The sequence below is a fragment of the Amia ocellicauda genome, unplaced genomic scaffold (genome assembly GCF_036373705.1).
Source record: "Amia ocellicauda isolate fAmiCal2 unplaced genomic scaffold, fAmiCal2.hap1 HAP1_SCAFFOLD_135, whole genome shotgun sequence".
NCBI lineage: Eukaryota > Metazoa > Chordata > Actinopteri > Amiiformes > Amiidae > Amia > Amia ocellicauda.
Window position 1 is genome coordinate 105,775 of NW_027102698.1, and position 24,512 is coordinate 130,286.

Genomic DNA, 24,512 nt, shown 5'->3' on the forward strand with positions numbered 1-24,512 from the left:
GCCCGGTACATAACATTGGTGAACACGTCACTAACAATATTTTTAGCCGCTGATTTCAAGTGGGGTCTGGCTATAGCAAAGCCTCTCTTAAGCAGGGGTACGGCCATTCTAAAGAGACCACGAAAGAGTCCTCCTAGACCGGCGCCATACATTGTGGGGGCTCCTACAAAACCGGGCAAGCCGTTCCATCTTGCATCTTGTAATAATCCACATAGGCGCTAGGATCTACATAACCCCTCGAGGTAGCCATTTTAATAATGTACACACTGTTTCAGGGGTCGAAAATGTAGTTTGACATTAACTTTACCGAAGCGGAAGGGTACGTTGATATTCTGATCCGATTTTACTTCGATCGTGATGTTGTCAAAGTGGGTCTTTGAGACTGGTACGTAGTGTGGCTTGTCATAAGTAATTGTGACCATGTCATTGCTTTTACCTTTAATAAGTACATTTCTCAAAAGGGGGACATAACTATCCCCAACCCTCTGGTGGGTTATGATATCCGTATACACATAAAGAGTGTTAAAGCCGCCACACCACTTCTGAGAACCTGCTCTCTGTGTCAGAATAGAACCCTAATATACGCCCCAGTTGGCCGCTGGTTTGAATGCTAATACCTGGTAACACCTTGTACACTCTGTTTTTAATAGGGTTGTAATATAGCTTGATGTTGGGGGTGCCTTCTGAGAACTGTTTATGCATCTCATCTAATATTTTATCCACATTGTCATAATAACCTCCTTGTATCGTGAATGTCCATTGACTCTTTTTAACATCATCAAAAATGGCGAAGGTGGCATCCTTATCTTGTAAAACAGCCCAAGTGTAAGGATACTGTATTTCCGCCAACCCCACTTCCCACAACCCCCTTAGATCTATAGATTTTCCAAATTGTACCGTGTAACTGGATATTTCATTTTTAGGGTATATATCGAGAGAGGCGTTACTGGGTAGAGTCACGTAGAAGCCTCCTGATTCCATCTTGAGTATCGAAAGTAATGCCCCCAACACACCCGCGGGCATGTTGTTATAAGGATTGAATATCGCAAACCTGTTGTTCCGGGACCCAACTATTGAACTTTTCAGGCCATCCAAGCCATTTCACCAACACATATTTTTTCCGGTTCTGGGTTTTTTCAGCTAAAATCTTTTCAACTCTGTATACACTGTCTTTACCCACAATAATTTTTTGTAACTCGGCTTCGTAAAACGTTCCTTCTATATCCTCCCCGTCATAGTCTTTTAACCGGTACACGGGGGGGTCTCTAGCCAACTGTTCGGTAACTGTAAAATATTCGTCAGAAAATGTTTGTTCATAACCTTTGGCAAAAGTACTCCTTAGCTTTGAAACGCGAACCACATCACCGATGTTGAACTTATAAGTAGTTTTTCCCTTCTTAATAAATGGTCCGTATAATTTTGTATAGACCTGAAAAGAATTACTTTGATCAACATCTATAGACTTCATTTTAATACTGGTGTGATACCCTTGGTTGTAAGCATCAATAAAATCCTGAACTTTATCAAAATACTTGAACGTGTTGACCGCTGTAAAATATCTCCACATTTTGGTCTTTATGGTGCGGTTAAACCTCTCCACTACCGATGCTTTAAGCTCATTTCCGGTGGTGAAATGATGTATTTTGTGTCTCTTCAGTAGATTCTGAAATTCTCTGTTGAGAAACTCTTTTCCTTAATCAGTCTGCAGTTTTTTAGGACATCGACCCTGGGACAATATATCCTCAAAGGCCCTTGTCACCGCCCAACCTGTTTTATTATGTAGAATTCGAGCCCAGGCATATTTTGATTACACATCGATACACATCAACATCAATTTGTGACCATTGTTATGTTTTGATAAATTTGACATATCGACTAGATCCATTTGCCATTGTGAGTCTATGTCAGTTGCATATACGCGGTTTCTTTTAAACTTAATCCTGAGAGGTTTATGAAAGGTATAGGCGTCTTGTTCCCGTAACCATTCTGAAACAACCACAACATTAACCTTCACTCCGGCCTCAGCGAGTCCTCTTTGAAAACCCTTCTTACCCGCCAAACCCCCAATCTTGGCTGGGTTGTAGTATAGTTCCTGCATTTGGGGAGCTTGCCGAGTCATTCTGTCAAATAACCACACAGACCCACACTATGCGCAAAGTTTTTATACAAGGTTTTTTATTCAACTTCAGGAGAGCAGATACCCCTTTTTAGACATTTGAGAAAAGTATAACATACACAACAATTTTTTCTACGGTCCAGACAAAAAGAAATCAGATGATTGGTTACTTGATCTATATCAACAAATATACCTGTTTCTTTATCTTGTAGGCACACACCTCAGTTACATATGTAAATAAAACAACAATATGACCTATTTTAAAAGTAAACAGAGGTGTATTAAACATGCTCAGTAAAAGGTCATACAGATGTTGATGAAATGGCCTAATATCATTCTTGGCCCCCTTGAGCGCTTCATCCCAGTGTTCGTACCCCCCGGTCTTTGTTACAGCAGCCATTAACTTTTCCAGGTTTGAAAGTTGATCCTCATCGATGGTTAAATCTGTAGAGAAAAGGCTCGCGTTGGCTACTTTTCTGTCAAGCACATGGTGTAATAGCGCTCTCAGGTTAGCTGCAGAGTGTTGATGACAGAACCAGTTGCAGAAGCAGTCCAGAACATTCCCCATGTTCAAAGTCCCTTAGTTCAGGTCAGAGTCTGAATCAGTGGCGTAGATGTCGAATTCTTCGTCGCTGCCCCCAGCTTTAACTTCTTTACGGAAGAAATAAGCTTTTAGCTTGCCAGCGGTTTTTCTACTCGGCTCATCCAGGTCATTGAGCAGCTGCCCAAGTTTCTCTATTATAAACGGCTCCTTTTTCAGCTCCAGCAAAATCTCATCTATGATTTTCTGGACTTGTCCCGCAGTGACATGTATGTGGGAGTAAGACAGCGCCTTGATTAGTGCCGGTTTCAGCCACGGTTTGTTGAGTCTTCTGTAAAACACGTTGAAATAGAACAGGAAATAGTAACGGTCTGGTTCAAACAAACAACTGTGTCTCAACTGACTGGGGTGATTCACTTCACACCCCCGACAGACTTCTTTCAGAGCTCGGTCGATGAGAGCACTCAGAATATACACCAGGGTGCTTTTAACCACTCTGCTTACTTGGTCACATACCCCGGGCATAAATCCTGCATCTTCATCATGCCTCCGGGACAGTCCGATGCTCATTGGGTCGCCTGGTGGTTTGTGGGGTGTTTCTACATCCATTGGACTGACCCCCTCCTGAGACGCACAGACGGTAGACAGTTCGGCAAAATCAAGGCCCTCCATGAGCTCCAGAGGCTGGGGATCCCCGAGACTCATTTGGACATCCATCGCACCGCATGTTGTTTCATCCTGAGGGACCGGGGTCTGAGGTCTTGGAGAGTAACCGCAGTCAGAGGGTTCCGGAGTGTATACAAAATCTGGGGAATAGAACCAGGGGTGATCCCGGGTTTGAAGAGGCCTGTAGAGCCTGTCGACGTCCGCAGCTTTCGGGTAAGACATTCTCTTTAATTTTAAACCATGAATGAATTGTTGTGCCTTTTATCCTATCTCTTCACTACGTCACGACACACCGCCCTCTTAGAAGAGAGTAGCCCCTGAGCCGTCAGACCCCCCTTCAAAACCCCACACGTCGTCTGTTTTATCATCGTCGTCGTCATTCAAGGGGGATATATAATCCATAATCCAGCATATTCTCCTTCTAACCAAATCCAGTTGCGAACATTTGGTCAAGATGTCAAAACCATCATTTATACAGTTTATGACCTCTTTCAAGAACGGCCAGTCCACGGCGTCAAACATAATTTCAGTAACCTGTTTTTCTGGATCCTCCACACCCCTTTCAATAGGGTTTGTAATCAGGGTACTGCTAAACAAAATCTTACGATCTGTAGTTAGAGATAGACTCTTCACCACTCTACCGTAGTTCTGCAAGCTTTCCCATTCACACCTTTCAAAACCCTGAGTCGGAGACTCCATTTCGCATTCTCTTGGACCCTCTTGCAAGCCTTCTAGAGTCTTATCCACAAGCCCCAGATATTTCCAGGCCATCACCTTCAACCAGTCCTCATAAGAGTATTCAATTACCGTCTCAAAAGGTTCCAACGTACCCTCCTTCTCTCCCAAAGCAAAAAGCTCCACTCCAACATAGCCGGGATCCCTTTTAAAGCGGTAACCCTGTCGAGCCCCCCAGAACAACACCCAGGAGCGTTCAATCTTCAAATTGGTGAGTACAGGAACCCTTGCCCGGGATTGTTTCTTGCGGGGTTTCATGTTGATGTCGCTGGACATGTTGAAGAAGCGGGATGTTTCAGAAGCTGAGAATTAAAGAGGTATTGCCTAAAAGAAGCGCGGGTTCTTAAATAGAGAGGAGAGTTTCGGGGCGTTGCCTTCAGAGGGGTGGGGGTATTTATGGGTGGCCTTGTTGTTCAGGGTTTTATGGGTGTACACTTTCTGACGGATATGACGTAGGAATAATTAAGGAAATAACTCTACCTAAAATCACGCCCCCCAATTATGACTTAGGAATATTAATAAGCTTAGGGCATACGTCATAACAAAATAGGCCGCGCCCAAAAAACCCTACTATCTACTCTTATGTAGTTGAAGGCGCAGTATAGCTCTGATAGTCTGGTGGTGACGGAAGACCACCAGCCGTTTGAACAAGCCATTCAGCATCACCTTGTTGGGTTAAGTGCAGGCACTGTCAGAGCGCAGGGCGTCCTGCCTTTGAAAGAGTTTCCGAAATGTCCTGATGTGCCCTTTTGCAATGCCAAACAGGTCAGTGAAAATGGCATCCTTTCGCGGCACTTCAGACGCCATCTCATAGCCAAGCCGACCTGAAACGCCTGAGCACGTTTTACCAGCAGGCTTCAACGGTAACCGTTCGAAGCAAGAGGCAGCGGTGTCAGTTTCCGTAGTGTAACGGTTATCACGTTTGCCTAACGCGCGAAAGGTCCCTGGTTCGAAACCGGGCGGAAACAGCCTGCTGTGGGCCGGTCCTTTTCATCCTGCTTGCCCTCGTGGTTCCCCGGAGGCGGTGGGTGGTTTTTCTTCGTTGGAGTGCCCGAAATCGGTGCACTCACAGCGTCCGTCCGTCGACAGGTTGAAATTGTAAGTGCTGGTGTAGGCACTTTTAATTAAAATCTGATGATGATGATGATGATGTTGTTGTTCTTGTTCTTTTGTTGCTGTTGTTTTTGTTGTTGTTCTTGTTGTTCTTGTTGTCGTCGTGGTCGCCGTCATTATTATTGTTAAAGTAAAGCAGTAGTTAGATTTGTTGCTACCGTAAGGTGTAGAAGGCACAATAGCTCTGTGATTGTCTGATGGTGGCAAAAGACGAGCAGCAGCTGTTTGAACAAGCCATTGAGCATCACCTTGTTGGGGTAAGTGTAAGTCTTGTCATAGCTCAGGGCGTTCTTCCTTTGAAAGAGTTTCCAAAGTGTCCTGATGTGCCCTTGAGCAATGCAAAATAGGTCAGTGAAAATAGAAACCTTTATCTCACAGGCTGGCCCACAGGAAATGCCTGTGCGCGTTTTACCAGCCTACTTCAATGGGAGCCATTCGAAACGCCAGGATGGGTTGGTTTCCGTAGTGTAGTGGCTATCACATTCGCCTCACACGCGAATGGTCCCCGGTTCGAAACCGGGCGGAAACAACCCGCGGTGCACGCGTGCCAGTACCGTGTTACCCGTCCTCATCTCCCTGCCCCAAGGCCGGTCGTCGTTTTCTCTTCCTCGGAGTGGCAAGAAATCCTGACCTTGAGAAGAAATGATCGCAAAAGGGTAGCTTTGCGAGGCGCTGGAACTGACACTTTTAAAATCGATACATGTTGTTGCTGTTACTATACGACCGTAGCAGGATCGGCGACATTGCTGTTACTCTTATGTAGTTGAAGGCGCAGTATAGCTCTGATAGTCTGGTGGTGACGGAAGACCACCAGCCGTTTGAACAAGCCATTCAGCATCACCTTGTTGGGCTAAGTGCAGGCACTGTCAGAGCGCAGGGCGTCCTGCCTTTGAAAGAGTTTCCGAAGTGTCCCGAAATCGGTGCACTCAGAGCGTCCGTCCGTCGACAGGTTGAAATTGTTAACACTGGTGTAGCCACTTTTAATTAAAATCTGATGATGATGTTGTTGTTCTTGTTCTTGTTGTTGTTGTTGTTCTTGTTTTTCTTGTTGTTCTTGTTGTCGTCGTGGTCGCCGTCATTATTATTGTTAAAGTAAAGCAGTAGTTAGATTTGTAGCTACCGTAAGGTGTAGAAGGCACAATAGCTCTGTGATTGTCTGATGGTGGCACAAGACGAGCAGCAGCTGTTTGAACAAGCCATTGAGCATCACCTTGTTGGGGTAAGTGTTAGTCTTGTCATAGCTCAGGGCGTTCTTCCTTTGAAAGAGTTTCCAAAGTGTCCTGATGTGCCCTTGAGCAATGCAAAATAGGTCAGTGAAAATAGAAACCTTTATCTCACAGGCTGGCCCACGGGAAACGCCTGTGTGTGTTTTACCAGCCGGCTTCGATGGGAGCCATTCGAAACACCAGGACGGGGCGGTTTCCGTAGTGTAGTGGCTATCACGTTCGCCTCACACGTGAAAGGTCCCCGGTTCGAAACCGGGTGGAAACAACCCGCGGTGCACATGTGCCAGTGCCGTGTTACCCGTCCCCATCTCTCTGCCCCAAGGCTGGCTGTAGTTTTCTCTTCCTCGGAGTGGCAAGAAATCCTGACCTTGAGAACAAACGATCGCAGAAGGGTAGCTTTGCGAGGCGCTGGAACTGACACTTTTAAAATCGATACATGTTGTTGCTGTTACAATACGACCGTAGCAGGATCGGCGACATTGCTGTTACTCTTATGAGTAGATGGTAGGGTTTTATGGGCGCGGCCTATTTTGTTATGACGTATGCCCTAAGCTTATTAATATTCCTACGTCATAATTGGGGGGCGTGATTTTAGGTAGAGTTATTTCCTTAATTATTCCTACGTCATATCCGTCAGAAAGTGTACACCCATAAAACCCTGAACAACAAGGCCGCCCATAACCTGTTGTTCTTGTTGTTCTTGTTGGTCAACTGTAGAGTGTGAATGGGTCGGCTCTTCCTGTAGTGTTTGGGGGTCTTTTTTAAATATACATGTAATGGTTTAGTAAATCTAAACCGTTATAAGATCAACAAGTTCTGTTGTCTGTAATGGTCCCAGGTCTTAACAATGCCAGTTTTGAATAGTGCGTTTATCATATTCACACTGTCTCTGTCTGTCTCTCTCTCTCTCTCGCCCAATCATTTTATAAGATCAACAAGTTCTGTTGTCTGTTATGATCCCAGGTCCTAACAATGCCTGTTTTGCATAGGGTACTTATGTTATCCACACTGTATCTGGCTCTGTCTCTCCCCTCAAATTTAATTAAAAATAAAATAAAAAAGAGGGTGTGTGTGTGGGTGTTTGTGTGTATAGGTTAATTGTTTTTGTAAAAAAAAAAAAAAAAAAAAGCTGTGGTTATATTTTATCTCTCACATAATGTGTTCAGTCGTTTTACTTAAATACATTCTAGGGTCTTAAAGCTCATAAGAGTTAGACTTAAGATAAGGATATGCTTTTAAGGTATTTTAGCAGTCTCAATCCCTGATGATAAGGAATCGTTTAAAAAATAAAAACAACTGATCACTCAATGCTAAATAGATCACAACACTCAAGGCTAAATCACTCACACCATGGGGGGCGGGGGTGGGCTCAGACAACAGTAGGTATGGCGTGTGGTATCAAAACATTCAGAATACTTTTAACCTATATAATTTATAAGCTTTGTAAAATAAACCCAAATATCTCTTTTGCGGGGATAAACGCTGTTCTGAGTAGTTTGTGACTTGTTTAATACCAAACAAAGCATCGCTATTAAAAAAAAAAAAAAAAATCACTGTAAAAGCGCTAGTTATTTTAGATCTTTATAGTTATTTTCTTGGCTCAGGTTGTTTTTTAGCGCTTATAAAGGCCTGAAATATTCTTAGTGGTTTGTTGACTATAGGTCTTGATGCTTAAAAATGTTTTTTTGAGAGACCTAAAGGTTCTAATAAAAGTTTAGAGTAGAGAGGAAGAGATCGTCTCCATCTTGGTTTCTATTTGAAATTTGATGCAGTGTCATTTTATTGGTTGGTTTTGATATGTTAATTGGTAACAGGGCGGCACAAAGGCCAGACCAGAACAATGCCTTACAAGCAGATCCGGCATGTGGCCATCAGTATAAGTATGAAGGTCTGGTCTTCAGCTCGACAGACTCATACTGACCTTTCGATTTAAGACTAAAGATCAACAATGTCCGGAAACAACATCAGCGACTTCGATTTAAACGAGTTTTTAGGCAAGTCTTCAGATTATTTTCATTGACTCAGAGCGTGTTGTGTGCATGTATTGTAAATAAGGCTATAACATTTGTTTTAAGTTCTGTAAAATTATTTTTCAGCCAGTCAACAGGAGTTAATTCCCAACGCTGAGGAGATCATCTGGAACAACGACGGTAAGATTTTTGTGTTTGCGCTCATGGGTTCTTATGTATGGGTGTGTGTGGTTTTGAAGCGGCTCATTAGAGTTATGAAAACGTTTTAATATATATTAATGCCGGTCTCTTTAATTACACAGAAACTATCGAAAGGCCTGTGATTAATGTCTCGACCAAGAGAAGTGGTTGTCCCTAGACAGGCTGTCTGCCGACCGGGTAAGAACTAAACCCCTGTTTGTTTGTATAACGTTTCTGTAAGATGTTTGAGTCCAGTTTTGTTAATTTTAAAAAATTATCCTGTCTAACAGTATTAAGAAACGTGGTTCGAGACAACGAAAGGCCTTCCACATCGAGGGCTTGTTTCGTTTTACCTTCGAGAACCGTAACCTTTCAAGAATCTGAAAGGCCGTCAGCCCCGGTATCTGATAGCTGTGAGTATATGTCTGCAGCCTGTAAGAGGTTAAAGCTTTTTATAAAGCGGTGTGGTTAAAGGTTAAACATGTCTCTTACCTTCACAGCGGTGCAAAAAGCTAAACCAGCCGAAAAACATAAGAAACGATTATTCTGTGGAGGTAAGTAAGATCTTTCAAACTTTAATGTTTTTAAAAGGGCTTTGTTTGCCCGTTGAGGGCTAATATTTAAGCGATGGGTGACCGTTTCCTGTAGGGCGGGGGGTTCTGGGAAAGATCTTTAGAAGTCCGGACAGATCTAGGCTTGTTTCTGGGGAACGTGTTTAGAAATGACCGATTGCCGTACCGTCTGGTTAGGAAGTAAAGCCGTCCGAAAGGGTTTAGTAAGTTGTTTGGCTTATCTCCCGCTATTATACTTCTGTTTTAAAGTGGTTGTAGGAAAAGGCTTGAAGGTGTTCATTGTATTTAATATTTAAACAGATCGTGAAAACGTTTGTGAAACAGGAAGTCCCGGGATCAGGAAGCGTTAACACTTGGAAGGTTCGTTTAAAAATGAAATGTTGTTGTGTGTGTGTGTGTTTTATTAACAATATTACAGTTTTTAAAGAAACATTTAAGAAACAGTTTATTTACAGCGGCTTCTCTGTTTTACATTTATTATCAAGTCCTAATAAATATATTGTCTGTAAATAATAAGGCGTTGTAGTGAATGTCTAAGGCTATTTTCAAAGGTCTAAAAAAGCTAAAGGTTTTGAATGTCCTGGACATGTTGTTTTAAGTTTGATTTCTGTCGCCGTTTAAAGATGTAAATGTAAAGTATATTTTTATTCTTCCCAAGACTCTTCTGTGGATGAGCTATTGAGGACAATTACCCCGTCTAAGTGGGATCAAACATCTTCCCCGGTGAGATCACCGATAGGATCCCCCACGGTGGTCTTGGAGACCCCCCAACATCTACTCAGGCCACAGCCTTCTGGGGGTAATTCAACACCCCAGATTCAGCCCGCCGCATTGTCGGGCGGAACAAATACAGGCATCCAACAACCTCAGGGGTCACCGTCAGTCAGGGCTGACACACCACCCAACGACGGCCTGGTTTCAACATCGTCCCCCCAGACCCGTTTCTTGGCTACAGAAACGCGGAACAGTACCCCGCGCTTGGCCAGGGTGTTACCGCAAAGGCCTTCTTGGTCTCCGTCCATGAGTATACGCTCGCTCCCTGCCTCCTTCGACCGAGATTTACCGGAGCGACCATCCTTTGAAGCTGAGCCAGGCCACCAGCCCCCGGAGCTACTTCCTGAAGGTCGGCATGAGTTGCTACATACTTAGTTACAAAATCAAAGACTTGTGTTAGTGGGGCAAAACCTGGTGATAGAGAGCCGAAACACCCTTATTAATACCCTTACTAACGAATTGTACCGTATTTAATGTATTAATAGACACAAAACGCCTTACTATTGTGGGTTGTTGGAAAAATAAAAAATAAATTAAAAAATGTCCTGACTTGGTAAAAGAACTCACAAACTAAAGGATTATGAACAAGCTAGGGCCCCAAAAAGACCTTCCCGAGAGAACATCCCCGGCCCTGTTGTGAACTCCTATGATGTCCCAATGAACCTGGAACTATTACAAATTATAAATAATTTAAATAACCCCCAATTACCACCGATAGAATGTGAATTAACAGACTTACCGGTGAACCCCGACCTGTTACAGATGGTCAATGATCTAAATAACCACCTCCCACCGGTAGCGCTTATAGAGGTTCACCCCCTAGTTCACCCCGATTTGTTTGAAATGGTGGAGGCTTTGGAGGAGCTACCCCGACCAAATTCTGCCCCTATTATAAATGATTTGAGACAATTAGAACACAGGATGGCGGCAGAAGCAGCCATCACTATAGAGGAGGGTCTTGACATTAACCGGTTGGATATCTTTGAAGGACTTTTACAGGCTTTAAATGAGCCTCCTCAAAAAGGGGGTTTTGTAGATGTCAGCAGTGGGGGTGTTCGGAATGTGGAGGGTTCTGAGACTGATAAGGCTGTGGAGGACATGCTCTGTGAGAATGTAGGGGGTGAAGGCTTTGTTCAAAATGATGATGTGTCCAAGAGTACCAGTGATCCCGTGATTATAGATAGACCGGCCTATAACAATTTTGAAATGATTCAGCGTTTTAATTTTGCAGAACTTTTAAATTGTGACAATTATGCAGAAATATTTGTCAACATACACGAGGCCTTGCAGAAAATGCTTGAACAGGTTGCTGAAAGGGTCAGACCTCGAGATGTTGTACAGTTAGAACTCAGAGGGGATGATTTGTTTAGCAACCTATCTGTAATGCTGAGTGGAGATAATTTAGATGTCTGGCTAAAATCGAAGCGTTATTGCAAAGTAACGCAGCCATCTTAGCTGATGAAAGTCTGTCTCTGGTAATGAATGTGGTTCGTAACCCTGAGGGTGGGGCGCTTAGAAGACTGTCGAAATGCTTGAAGAACGACATAATTAGGACCAAGCTCAGGCAATTAGTGGTGAGTTCCAGTGGGGACAATAAGCTCTGTTTTGCTTACAGTTTAATAAAACTACTCACCCCCGACATGCCTGAACCCCAAGCTCTGCAAGAGGCTTTAATGCTTCATCAGAGGGCCGGCTTAAACTCTCAACAGATGGTTACCTTTTCAGACATCACCAAGTTTGAGGAGTTGTTGTCTTTAAAAATTGTTGTGTGGTACCGTTGTGAGGTAAAGGAAGTATTTGTGAAATTTCAGATACATCCTGAAACCCATACACAGACACTGTTTCTCTTCCTAAGTGATAGTCATTACTTTGGAATAAAGAGTTTGACGGCTTTTTTGGGTTGTTCGTATGTTTGTCATTGGTGTTATAAGGCCTTCAATGATAAGCTTAAGCACCGCTGTGACGGTTACTGTAACGTCTGTTTCAATCCGCAATGTCGTAAGGGTTTGGCCCCTACCATCCGATGTAAAGATTGCTTAAGGATTTGTCTCTCAGCGTTCTGTTTTTCCGAGCATAAGGTACAGAGGGCCGCTGCTGAGGGGGTTAAAAAACGGAGTTATTGTGATCAAACTAAATATTGCCCGCAGTGTTGCCTCCAGTACCGTTTTCATGAGGTTAAACCACACAAATGTCTGGAGCCGAGATGCAGGATCTGTAATGCTGATTTAACCCCGGGGTCCGAACACCAGTGCTTTATTCAGCCGGTTAAAAAGGAGCCGCCGCACAACCGGTATGTCTTTTTTGCTTTTGAATGCCGGCAAGAAAACGGGGTCCACGTTGCTAATTATATACACTGTATTGACATGTTGGATCGTGAGTGGTCAGCTAGCGGTGAGAGTTGTGTCAGGGATTTCTTTACGCGGTATCGCGGTCCAAAATACCTCAATTACACATTTATTGCCCACAATGCTAAGGGTTATGATTCTTACATTTTGATGAAGTATCTGGTGGAAAATGGGGTGACCCCAAAAATAATAGCTCAGGGTAGCAAGATCATGTGTTTCACCGACGAAGCTTTCAACTAACGTTACATAGACTCGTTAAATTTCCTCCCCATGAAATTGAGCGCTTTGCCTAAGGCTCTGGGTTTTGAGGCTCAGAAGAAAGGTTGGTTCTGCCATTTTTTTAATACTAAGGACACTCAAAATTATCGAGGGTCCTACCCGCCCGCCTCTTATTATGGGGTTGATACTATGATGTCTCATGAGAGGGAGGAATTCTTTAAATGGTACAATACGGTTAAGGGAGGTGTTTTTGATTTCCGAGAAGAGATGGCCGCTTATTGTAAAAATGATGTGGTGATCCTTAAAGAAGCCTGTGTGCGTTTCAAGGTTATCAACACATCGGGTCTCGACCCTTTGCAAAGTGTGACCATAGCGTCTCTCTGCATGAAAATGTATCGGTCCAATTTCTTGCAGAAAAACACTATAGCGGTCACCACTTCTGACAACTATCGTGCTAGACAAAATAACTTTTCGACTGTCTCCATACAGTGGCTGGAATACCTGAGTGCCCGGGATAACATCTTCATCAGACATGCTTTAAATCAAGGGGAAGTCAAAATGGGGCCTTACTACTTAGACGGTTTTAGCGACGTGTCCGGGCGGCTTACCGCTTATGAGTTTGCAGGTTGTATTTACCATGGCTGTCCTCAGTGCTTCGACCCAAACACCTTTAACCCCGTAACACAAAAACTCTGCGGTGATATGTACTATGATTTCCAGGAACGAATTGAAACTTTAAAAAACACCTATGGTTTGAACGTGCTGGTGATTTGGAAACACGAGTGGACGACCCTGAAGCAACAGGAAGCGGGGGTACAACGGTTTATGGAAACCTTGGACTTTCCTGAACGTCTAGAGCCCCGGGATTCGTTATTTGGGGGTCGTACCAACGCCCTCTGTTTACATTATGAGGTAAAGGAGGGTGAGAGAGTAGATTACTATGATTTCACCAGTCTGTACCCTTATGTCAACAAGACCAAAATGTACCCGGTGGGGCGTCCAACCATTGTTTATCGTGACTTTCTCGAAATCGGACATTACTTTGGTTTGATCAAAGTCACCATGTACCCTCCTCGCGAGCTGTTCTTACCCATGTTGCCTTACAGGTGTTCGGGAAAATTGATGTTCCCTCTGTGTAGAACGTGTGTGGAAACTGAAAATCAAACTACCTCTTGTCTGCACAGTGATGAAGAGAGAGCGCTGACGGGTGTCTGGTGTAGCATTGAGCTTGACAAGGCGGTGGAGAAAGGTTACAGAGTCGGTAAGGTGAATGAGGTTTGGCATTTTTCTGAAAAATCTGATACTCTTCTTGCTGATTACATTATGACCCATCTGAAAGGGAAACAGGAGGCATCGGGCTATCCCTCATGGTGTGTTGACTCCGCGGCCAAAGAGCGATACGTTCAGCAATATTTTGAAAAGGAAGGGATCCGTCTAGAGCCAGGGAACATAACTGTAAACCCCGCCAAGAGACAAATGTCCAAACAGATTTTAAACAGTCTGTGGGGTAAGTTTGGGGAAAGAAATTACCGTCTAAACACAACCTTGATTAAAACCCCTGAACAGTTTATAGAATTTATGTTTTCCAAACAACATGCAGTATCACACTTTCAATTCTTAAATGACCACGTGGCACAGGTCCAGTGGAGGGCCCCTAAAGATTTCCCCACCAAACAGGGGAACGTTAATGTTTTCATAGCGGTTTTTACCACGGCTTACGCCCGGCTTGAACTGTACAACTTAATGGATCAGTTGCAGGAACGCACGCTCTATCATGATACTGACTCTGTAATCTTTGTCACCAGGCCAGGGGATTGGGTCCCTCCCCTCGGGGACTACCTTGGGGAGTTAACGAGCGAACTAGATCCTCAGGACCACATAGTGGAGTTTGTTTCAGGGGGTCCTAAGACTTACGCATACAGAACGGCTGCGGGTAAGACCTGTATGAAAGTTAAGGGTTTCACTCTGAACCATTGTAACAACAAGCTCATTAACATCAAGTCTCTGACGACCCTGGTAGAAAGTTTTGTAACCGAGAAAGACGCGCCTCCTCGTGAGATTATTACAGCCGGAAATCAGATCTATCGCAATAAAAAGGGGTAAATGTTGGAAAATAGATCACTAAACAAACGATTCAGGGTGGTGTACAATAAAAGAGTGTTGAAGACTGATTATACCACTCTGCCTTATGGATATTAGCAGTGGTTTTGATAACAGACTTCAACACCCTTTCTCCTGTATTATAGCCTGTCCCTCCAATTCGGGGAAGAGCTATCTTATAAAGAACATCATAGAAGATGTGGACACAACCGTGTCCCAAGCTCTTGACAACATAGTGTGGTGTTACTCTTGCTGGCAACCTCTCTACGATGATTTGGCTTCGAAAAAAAATAATCTGAAATTTGTGCAAGGTCTCCCCGCCTCGTTGTGTGACGATGACTTGTTCCCGCCCAGTCAAACTAATCTAGTGATCCTTGATGACCTGATGGAGCAGGCCGGTGACAACAGTGAAGTGGAAAAAGCTTTCACAAAGTACACTCATCATAGGAATTTAAGTATTATTTATTTAGTTCAAAATCTATTTTTTCAAGGTAAAAAAAGCTGCACTATTAATTTATATGCCAATTATATAATTATTTTTAAAAAACCCAGAGATAAACTACAGGTCACCGTCTTGGCTCGTCAAATGTACCCTAACCAGACCAAGTTCTTTTTGGAGGCATTTGAGGATGCCACCAAAAAACCCTATGGGGACTTGATTGCGGACTTAAAAGCACAAACCCCAGAAGACTTTCGCCTCAGAACAGGTTTGTGCCCACCCGATTGGCCGGCAGTGTATGTGCTAAAGAAAAGGAAATAAATAAGAATGTCTGTTCGGATTAAAAGAAATCTGCCGCTTTTGCAAATGTTATTTGAGGGGAGCCCGTGCCATAGGAAGCTGTGCTGGCAGGGGCCCCCTCGGATTTGATCGAGACCCTGTGTGAAATAGCTTTTAACATCTTACGCGGTAATATACCCCTAACCACTTCTCAACATTCTAAACTCAAAAAACAAAAAGCGGTTATCAAGATCATCGCTAATAAGAAGTATTCTATTAAAAGAAAAAGAAAGAAGATTAATCAAACCGGGGGTTTTATAGGACCGCTGTTGAGCATAGCCGTGCCTTTCCTAACCAGTCTTCTAGCTTCCAGAGTGGGTTAATAATGGAATATGCTCAGAAAATGTTTTTGATCCCTCAGGAGCAGCTTGAGAAACTGAGAAAAAATGTTGTCGGGCCAGAGCCCATTAGACAAACGTCCGAAAACAACCTGGACTCTGAAATGAAAGCTATACAGGCCAGGGCCGATTTAAATCAGTATTCCAAAGCCCAGTTGTATACCAACACGTTACAGCGCTACCTCCGTCTGGTTAGACAGGGTGAAAAAGATCAAAACATTTTAACTTTAACCATGGCCTCTCAAGAAAATGGTTCTGGGGCTGATGCGGGGGGTACGGTTGATAAAGATGTTGCGGTGACCGAACCTGTTGAGAGTTCAGAGGGAGATGTTGTAACGGATGTTTTGAGAAACATGCCGGCCAGAAGCAAAAGACATGCAGAATATATCCTGCACAAAATGGTTCAGAAACCGCGGGTAACGGCTTGGAATGAACAGGGTGAATTTGTTTTTAAAGGACAACTGATCAAAGGTTCACACATGTTTGATTTGTTGAAGAGTGTCACTAGCACTAATAAGGTACCCGATAGTCGCCGACCTGTAGGCTGGAATGCTTTCCTACAGGCAATGGCCTGTCTGAACATGCCCCAATCAACAGTTCCTAACCAGGAAACGCGACAAAAAATCCGTCTGTGTAAAGAGGTGGAGCCTGATCTGACTCCGATATCTCATTACTCTGACCGTGCTGAGCGACCATCCTCAGGATCTATCCATCGTTGGGAAGCTTATTAATCTCATGTTTTTATTTGTCTCCCCTGTAAATAATGACCCGACAAACAATTTTTTTTTTTTTTTCAAATGTTGTTCATTTATTTATACCATAACCCCTGCTTTGTATAAGAATTGTGTTGAATAAAAACAAAACTAATGATTCAAAGGCTGTTTTCATTATTTTTTCACCTTAACACGCATGACATCTTTTAAAATCCTCACAAGAACACCCCATCTGTATACATGGCTGGCTAGGGTCGTAAGTCATTGTGTTATAAGGGGGGGTCCACAGTGTCCTGACAAACTCTGCCACTTTTTTATCATTTTGGCCTAAATCCTCACTGTACAAGGCCATAATATCGGGGTATGACCTTCCTTTAGATCTATGATATAAGAAAAACACACAGTGTTGACCACAAGTGAAGGTCTGAAGACTTTGTACTTGACGACCGCTGTAAATGGTTTCTTGACAGTTGTTGAGCAGAAAGTTATTGATCTTCCGAGGGAAAGGTCTGAAATCCGGGGGGATGCTCATTGGGTCGCCTGGTGGTTTGTGGGGTGTTTCTACATCCATTGGACTGACCCCCTCCTGAGACGCACAGACGGTAGACAGTTCGGCAAAATCGAGGCCCTCCATGAGCTCCAGAGGCTGGGGATCCCCGAGACTCATTTGGATATCCATCGCACCGCATGTTGTTTCGTCCTGAGGGACCGGGGTCTGAGGTCTCGGAGAGTAACCGCAGTCAGAGGGTTCCGGAGTGTATACAAAATCTGGGAAATAGAACCAGGGGTGATCCCGGGTTTGAAGAGGCCTGTAGAGCCTGTCGACATCCGCAGCTTTCGGGTAAGACATTCTCTTTAATTTTAAACCATGAATGAATTGTTGCGCCTTTTATCCTATCTCTTCACTACGTCACGACACACCGCCCTCTTAGAAGAGAGTAGCCCCTGAGCCGTCAGACCCCCCTCCAAAACCCCACACGTCATCTGTTTTATCATCGTCGTCGTCATTCAAGGGGGATATATAATCCATAATCCAGCATATTCTCCTTCTAACCAAATCCAGTTGCGAACATTTGGTCAAGATGTCAAAACCATCATTTATACAGTTTATGACCTCTTTAAAGAACGGCCAGTCCACGGCGTCAAACATAATTTCAGTAACCTGTTTTTCTGGATCCTCCACACCCCCTTCAATAGGGTTTGTAATCAGGGTACTGCTAAACAAAACCTTACGATCTGAAGTTAGAGATAGACTCTTCACCACTCTACCGTAGTTCTGCAAGCTTTCCCATTCACACCTTTCAAAACCCTGAGTCGGAGACTCCATTTCGCATTCTCTTGGACCCTCTTGCAAGCCTTCTAGAGCCTTATCCACAAGCCCCAGATCTCTCCAGGCCATCACCTTCAACCAGTCCTCATAAGAGTATTCAATTACCGTCTCAAAAGGTTCCAACGTACCCTCCTTCTCTCCCAAAGCAAAAAGCTCCACTCCAACATAGCTGGGATCCCTTTTAAAGCGGTAACCCCGTCGAGCCCCCCAGAACAACACCCAGGAGCGTTCAATCTTCAAATTGGTGAGTACAGGAACCCTTGCCCGGGATTGTTTCTTGCGGGGTTTCATGTTGATGTCGCTGGACATGTTGAAGAAGCGGGATGTTTCTGATGCTGAGAATTAAAGAGGTATTGCCTAAAAGCAGCTCGGGTTCTTAAATAGAGAGGAGAGTTTCGGGGCGTTGCCTTCAGAGGGGTGGGGGTATTTATGGGTGGCCTTGAAGTTCAGGGTTTTATGGGTGTACACTTTCTGACGGATATGACGTAGGAATAATTAAGGAAATAACTCTACCTAAAATCACGCCCCCCAATTATGACGTAGGAATATTAATAAGCTTAGGGCATACGTCATAACAAAATAGGCCGCGCCCAAAAAACCCTACTATCTACTCTTATGTAGTTGAAGGCGCAGTATAGCTCTGATAGTCTGGTGGTGAAGGAATACCACCAGCCGTTTGAACAAGCCATTCAGCATCACCTTGTTGGGCTAAGTGCAGGCACTGTCAGAGCGCAGGGCGTTCTTCCTTTGAAAGAGTTTCCAAAGTGTCCTGATGTGCCCTTGAGCAATGCAAAATAGGTTAGTGAAAACAGAAACCTTTATCTCACAGGCTGGCCCACGGGAAACGCCTGTGCGCGTTTTACCAGCCTGCTTCGATGGGAGCCATTCGAAACGCCAGGACGGGTCGGTTTTACCAGCAGTCTCCAACGGGAACCGTTCTAAGCAAGAGGTGACGGTGTCAGTTTCCGAAGTGTAGCGGTTATCACGTTCGCCTAACGCATGAAAGGTCCCCGGTTTGAAATCGGGCGGAAACAGCCTGCTGTGGGCCGGCCTTTTTCGTCCTGCTTGCCCTCGTGGTTCCCCGGAGGCGGTAGGTGGCTTTTCTTCATTGGAGTGCCCGAAATTGGTGCACTCAGAGCGTCCGTCCGTCGACAGGTTGAAATTGTAAACGCTGGTGTAGCCACATTTTATTAAAATCTGATGATGATGATGATGATGTTGTTGTTGTTGTTCTTGTTGTTGTTCGTGTTGTCATCGTGGTCGCCGTCATTATTATTGTTAAAGTAAAGCAGTAGTTAGATTTGTTGCTACCGTAAGGTGTAGAAGGCACAATAGCTCTGTGATTGTCTGATGGTGGCACAAGACGAGCAGCAGCTGTATGAACAAGCCATTGAGCATCACCTTGTTGGGGTAAGTGTAAGTCTTGTCATAGCTCAGGGCATTCTTCCTTTGAAAGAGTTTCCAAAGTGTCCTGATGTGCCCTTGAGCAATGCAATATAGGTCAGTGAAAATAGAAACCTTTATCTCACAGGCAGGCCCACGGGAAACGCCTGTGCGCGTTTTACCAGCCTGCTTCGATGGGAGCCATTCGAAACGCCAGGACGGGTCAGTTTCTGTAGTGTAATGGCTATCACGTTCGCATCCCACGCGAAAGGTCCCCGGTTTGAAACCGGGCGGGAACAACCTGCGGTGCAGGCGTGCCAGTGCCGTGTTACCCGTCCCCATCTCTCTGCCCCAAGGCTGGCCGTCGTTTTCTCTTCCTCGGAGTGGCAAGAAATCCTGACCTTTAGAACAAACGATTGCAGAAGGGTAGCTTTGCGAGGCACTGGAACTGACACTTTTAAAATCGATACATGTTGTTGCTGTTACAATACGACCGTAGCAGGATCGGCGACATTGCTGTTACTCTTATGTAGTTGAAGGCGCAGTATAGCTCTGATAGTCTGGTGGTGACGGAAGACCACCAGCCGTTTGAACAAGCCATTCAGCATCACCTTGTTGGGCTAAGTGCAGGCACTGTCTGAGCGCAGGGCGTCCTGCCTTTGAATGAGTTTCCGAAGTGTCCTGATGTGCCCTTTTGCAATGCCAAACAGGTCAGTGAAAACGGCATCCTTTCGCGGCACTACAGACGCCATCTCACAGCCTAGCCGACCTGAAACGCCTGAGCCCGTTTTACCAGCAGGCTCCAACGGTAACCGTTCGAAGCAAGAGGCCACAGTGTCAGTTTCCGTAGTGTAGCGGTTATCACGTTCGCCTAACGCGCAAAAGGTCCCCTGTTTGAAACCGGGCGGATACAGCCTGCTGTGGGCCAGTCCTTTTCGTCCTGCTTGCCCTCGTGGTTCCCTGGAGGTGGTGGGTGGCTTTTCTTGATTGGAGTGCCCGAAATCGGTGCACCCAGAGCGTCCGTCCGTCGACAGGATGAAATTGTAAATGCTGGTGTAGCCACTTTTAATTAAAATCTGATGATGATGATGATGATGTTGTTGTTCTTGTTGTTGTTGTTGTTGTTCTTGTTGTTCTTGTTGTCGTCGTGGTCGCCGTCATTATTATTGTTAAATAAAGCAGTAGTTAGATTTGTTGCTACCGTAAGGTGTAGAAGGCACAATAGCTCTGATAGTCTGGTGGTGAAGGAATACCACCAGCCGTTTGAACAAGCCATTCAGCATCACCTTGTTGGGCTAAGTGCAGGCACTGTCAGAGCGCAGGGCGTTCTTCCTTTGAAAGAGTTTCCAAAGTGTCCTGATGTGCCCTTGAGCAATGCAAAATAGGTTAGTGAAAACAGAAACCTTTATCTCACAGGCTGGCCCACGGGAAACGCCTGTGCGCGTTTTACCAGCCTGCTTCGATGGGAGCCATTCGAAACGCCAGGACGGGTCGGTTTTACCAGCAGTCTCCAACGGGAACCGTTCTAAGCAAGAGGTGACGGTGTCAGTTTCCGAAGTGTAGCGGTTATCACGTTCGCCTAACGCATGAAAGGTCCCCGGTTTGAAATCGGGCGGAAACAGCCTGCTGTGGGCCGGCCTTTTTCGTCCTGCTTGCCCTCGTGGTTCCCCGGAGGCGGTAGGTGGCTTTTCTTCATTGGAGTGCCCGAAATTGGTGCACTCAGAGCGTCCGTCCGTCGACAGGTTGAAATTGTAAACGCTGGTGTAGCCACATTTTATTAAAATCTGATGATGATGATGATGATGTTGTTGTTGTTGTTCTTGTTGTTGTTCGTGTTGTCATCGTGGTCGCCGTCATTATTATTGTTAAAGTAAAGCAGTAGTTAGATTTGTTGCTACCGTAAGGTGTAGAAGGCACAATAGCTCTGTGATTGTCTGATGGTGGCACAAGACGAGCAGCAGCTGTATGAACAAGCCATTGAGCATCACCTTGTTGGGGTAAGTGTAAGTCTTGTCATAGCTCAGGGCATTCTTCCTTTGAAAGAGTTTCCAAAGTGTCCTGATGTGCCCTTGAGCAATGCAATATAGGTCAGTGAAAATAGAAACCTTTATCTCACAGGCAGGCCCACGGGAAACGCCTGTGCGCGTTTTACCAGCCTGCTTCGATGGGAGCCATTCGAAACCCCAGGACGGGTTGGTTTCAGTAGTGTAGTGGCTATCATGTTCGCCTCACACGCGAAAAGTACCTGGTTCGAAACTGGGCGGAAACAACCCGCGGTGTACGCGTGCCAGTGCCGTGTTACCCGTCCTCATCTCTCTGCTCCATGGCCGGCCGTCGTTTTCTCTTCCTCGGAGTGGCAAGAAATCCTGACGTTGAGAACAAATGATCGCAGAAGGGTAGCTTTGCGAGGCGCTGGAACTGACACTTTTAAAATCGATACATGTTGTTGCTGTTACAATACGACCGTAGCAGGATCGGCGACATTGCTGTTACTCTTATGTAGTTGAAGGCGCAAAATAGCTCTGATAGTCTGATGGTGACGGAAGACCACCAGCCGTTTGAACAAGCCATTCAGCATCACCTTGTTGGGCTAAGTGCAGGCACTGTCTGATCGCAGGGCGTCCTGCCTTTGAAAGAGTTTCCGAAGTGTCCCGAAATCTGTGCACTCAGAGCGTCCGTCCGTCGACAGGTTGAAATTGTAAACGCTGGTGTAGCCACTTTTAATTAAAATCTGATGATGATGTTGTTGTTGTTGTTGTTGTTCTTGTTTTTCTTGTTGTTCTTGTTGTCGTCGTGGTCGCCGTCATTATTATTGTTAAAGTAAAGCAGTAGTTAGATTTGTAGCTACCGTAAGGTGTAGAAGGCACAATAGCTCTGTGATTGTCTGATGGTGGCACAAGACGAGCAGCAGCTGTTTGAACAAGCCAGTGAGCATCACCTTGTTGGGGTAAGTGTAAGTCTTGTCATAGCTCAGGGCGTTCATCCTTTGAAAGAGTTTCCAAAGTGTCCTGATGTGTCCTTGAGCAATGCAAAATAGGTCAGTGAAAATAGAAACCTTTATCTCACAGGCTGGCCCACGGGAAACGCCTGTGCGCGTTTTACCAGCCGGCTTCGATGGGAGCCATTCTAAACACCAGGGCAGGTCGGTTTCCGTAGTGTAGTGGCTGTCACGTTCGCCTCACACGCGAAAGGTCCCTGGTTCGAAACCGGGCAGAAACAACCCGCGGTGCACGCGTGCTAGTGCCTTGTTATCTGTCCCTGTAACGTGGCCGGCCATCGTTTTCTCTTCCTCGGAGTGTCAAGAAATCCTGACCTTGAGAACAAACGATCACAGAAGGGTAGCTTTGCGAGGCGCTGGAACTGACAGTTTTAAAATCGATACATGTTGTTGCTGTTACAATACGACCGTAGCAGGATCGGCGACATTGCTGTTACTCTTATGAGTAGATGGTAGGGTTTTATGGGCGCGGCCTATTTTGTTATGACGTATGCCCTAAGCTTATTAATATTCCTACGTCGTAATTGGGGGGCGTGATTTTAGGTAGAGTTATTTCCTTAATTATTCCTACGTCATATCCGTCAGAAAGTGTACACCCATAAAACCCTGAACAACAAGGCCGCCCATAACCTGTTGTTCTTGTTGTTCTTGTTGGTCAACTGTAGAGTGTGAATGGGTCGGCTCTTCCTGTAGTGTTTGGGGGTCTTTTTTAAATATACATGTAATGGTTTAGTAAATCTAAACCGTTATAAGATCAACAAGTTCTGTTGTCTGTAATGGTCCCAGGTCTTAACAATGCCAGTTTTGAATAGTGCGTTTATCATATTCACACTGTCTCTGTCTGTCTCTCTCTCTCTCTCGCCCAATCATTTTATAAGATCAACAAGTTCTGTTGTCTGTTATGATCCCAGGTCCTAACAATGCCTGTTTTGCATAGGGTACTTATGTTATCCACACTGTATCTGGCTCTGTCTCTCCCCTCAAATTTAATTAAAAATAAAATTAAAAAAGAGGGTGTGTGTGTGGGTGTTTGTGTGTATAGGTTAATTGTTTTTGTAAAAAAAAAAAAAAAAAAAGCTGTGGTTATATTTTATCTCTCACATAATGTGTTCAGTCGTTTTACTTAAATACATTCTAGGGTCTTAAAGCTCATAAGAGTTAGACTTAAGATAAGGATATGCTTTTAAGGTATTTTAGCAGTCTCAATCCCTGATGATAAGGAATCGTTTAAAAAATAAAATGCTAAATAGATCACAACACTCAAGGCTAAATCACTCACACCATGGGGGGCGGGGGTGGGCTCAGACAACAGTAGGTATGGCGTGTGGTATCAAAACATTCAGAATACTTTTAACCTATATAATTTATAAGCTTTGTAAAATAAACCCAAATATCTCTTTTGCGGGGATAAACGCTGTTCTGAGTAGTTTGTGACTTGTTTAATACCAAACAAAGCATCGCTATTAAAAAAAAAAAAAAAAATCACTCTAAAAGCGCTAGTTATTTTAGATCTTTATAGTTATTTTCTTGGCTCAGGTTGTTTTTTAGCGCTTATAAAGGCCTGAAATATTCTTAGTGGTTTGTTGACTATAGGTCTTGATGCTTAAAAATGTTTTTTTGAGAGACCTAAAGGTTCTAATAAAAGTTTAGAGTAGAGAGGAAGAGATCGTCTCCATCTTGGTTTCTATTTGAAATTTGATGCAGTGTCATTTTATTGGTTGGTTTTGATATGTTAATTGGTAACAGGGCGGCACAAAGGCCAGACCAGAACAATGCCTTACAAGCAGATCCGGCATGTGGCCATCAGTATAAGTATGAAGGTCTGGTCTTCAGCTCGACAGACTCATACTGACCTTTCGATTTAAGACTAAAGATCAACAATGTCCGGAAACAACATCAGCGACTTCGATTTAAACGAGTTTTTAGGCAAGTCTTCAGATTCTTTTCATTGACTCAGAGCGTGTTGTGTGCATGTATTGTAAATAAGGCTATAACATCTGTTTTAAGTTCTGTAAAATTATTTTTCAGCCAGTCAACAGGAGTTAATTCCAAACGCTGAGGAGATCATCTGGAACAACGACGGTAAGATTTTTGTGTTTGCGCTCATGGGTTCTTATGTATGGGTGTGTGTGGTTTTGAAGCGGCTCATTAGAGTTATGAAAACGTTTTAATATATATTAATGCCGGTCTCTTTAATTACACAGAAACTATCGAAAGGCCTGTGATTAATGTCTCGACCAAGAGAAGTGGTTGTCCCTAGACAGGCTGTCTGCCGACCGGGTAAGAACTAAACCCCTGTTTGTTTGTATAACGTTTCTGTAAGATGTTTGAGTCCAGTTTTGTTAATTTTAAAAAAATTATCCTGTCTAACAGTATTAAGAAACGTGGTTCGAGACAACGAAAGGCCTTCCACAT

General features: G+C 44.3%; 4 non-coding genes across 4 annotated transcripts; all 4 read left to right on the plus strand.

The window, feature by feature from the left end:
• Positions 1–4,953: 4,953 nt before the first annotated feature.
• trnav-aac (transfer RNA valine (anticodon AAC)) lies at positions 4,954–5,026 on the plus strand. The gene has a single exon. It is a non-coding gene; the product is annotated as a tRNA-Val (tRNA).
• A 601-nt stretch (positions 5,027–5,627) lies between these two features.
• trnav-cac (transfer RNA valine (anticodon CAC)) lies at positions 5,628–5,700 on the plus strand. The gene has a single exon. It is a non-coding gene; the product is annotated as a tRNA-Val (tRNA).
• An 889-nt stretch (positions 5,701–6,589) lies between these two features.
• Positions 6,590–6,662, plus strand: trnav-cac (transfer RNA valine (anticodon CAC)). Its single transcript has one exon. It is a non-coding gene; the product is annotated as a tRNA-Val (tRNA).
• Positions 6,663–19,325: 12,663 nt separating this feature from the next.
• trnag-ccc (transfer RNA glycine (anticodon CCC)) lies at positions 19,326–19,398 on the plus strand. The gene has a single exon. It is a non-coding gene; the product is annotated as a tRNA-Gly (tRNA).
• The last annotated feature ends 5,114 nt before the right edge of the window (positions 19,399–24,512 follow it).